The sequence below is a fragment of the Apodemus sylvaticus genome, chromosome 16 (genome assembly GCF_947179515.1).
Source record: "Apodemus sylvaticus chromosome 16, mApoSyl1.1, whole genome shotgun sequence".
Classification (NCBI taxonomy): domain Eukaryota; kingdom Metazoa; phylum Chordata; class Mammalia; order Rodentia; family Muridae; genus Apodemus; species Apodemus sylvaticus.
The window spans coordinates 88,764,962-88,766,285 of NC_067487.1; positions in this window are offsets into that span (position 1 = coordinate 88,764,962).

Consider the following 1,324-nt stretch of genomic DNA (forward strand, 5'->3'; position numbering starts at 1 on the left):
TGGTGTCAAATGACAGAGATGGCTTTCACTTTTTCATCACTTGTTCATCATAAAACAATGAATTGAAAGTCTGATATCACATAGTATGCAATACTATTATGAATCTTTACTAAGTATCTAATATTGGCCCAAACGTAAGAGAAAAGAGAAGCAGAAAAGAAAAGAGGAACACACCAATACCAAAAGCAGGAGATGGCTTTCTCCAGTACTTTGTAACTAGACCCAAGCCCTTTCTTTAAATGTTGTGGCTCCTTCGTCCTACAGGTCACAGTCTTTGCCTCTGGCCTGTCTCCATGGTCACCTACCCCACACTAACACAGTGCTGCACACAGGGAAGCAGCATAGAATATGCCCCCAAGAAATGCCAAAGAGGAAAGTGAGCACTGCTATTCTCATAAAACCCATCAAAAACTGGACCAGGCACAGCCCCTTCAGTAAGGTGCTCCCAGGACCCCTGCTTGAGAACATTAAAACATATAAAGATAAGGGATATGCTAAGCTATATGGAAAGGGGAGGCAGAAAAAAAGTAAGAGGGGTAAAAGCTGTTGGGGTTCTTTACCTAAGTGCTCAGCCTAGGAGAGGGGCCAGAGCTGCCCTGGAATCAACACAATTAGATCTCTCCCTATCTGAGAGGAAGTACTCAAGACTCCCATGTCCATCCGGAATGTCTTCTGATCATATTCCAAAGCACAAAGTATTGAGAAACATCCGGATAATTTAATACCGACCTAAATGAGGCTGCAAAGACACGTCAATTCCATCTACAGGGCACAGAGATGTTTGCCCTCATAGAATATACTGTGTTGCACGTGTTCCCAAGCCTGTGCTTGTGCACACACACACACACACACACACACACACACACACACACACACGTGCATGCTACTCTTACCCCTCCCATTCACAGGTATGGATGCATCTTACTCCCACATAAGCATATATAAGGGTGTGTGTGTGTGTGTGTATGTGTGTGTGTGCATGTGTATGCACACATGTGTGCTTCTGTTACTCCCACCTCTCAGTCAATCGGGAAAAAAAGAACGATAAGCCACTAAAGGAAAGGTTGCTTTGAAAAGAACATTGAAAAAAAATGATGTTTCTAGATGTAGCATAGAAGACCAAAGACTTGTTTTCACTCTGTGGTTATTCTTTAATGGTATTTATCCTGTACTGCATTTTGTACTGCTTAATTTTAGGGTTATTGCTTCTACTTCACACATAAGACCTTGAGCACCAAATTTTTTATATCACAAAACCTCAAAAGTTTGATAAATTTTACCTTCTAAAATAAAAAAGGAAATGTAGCTTGGAGTGGGTGTTCAC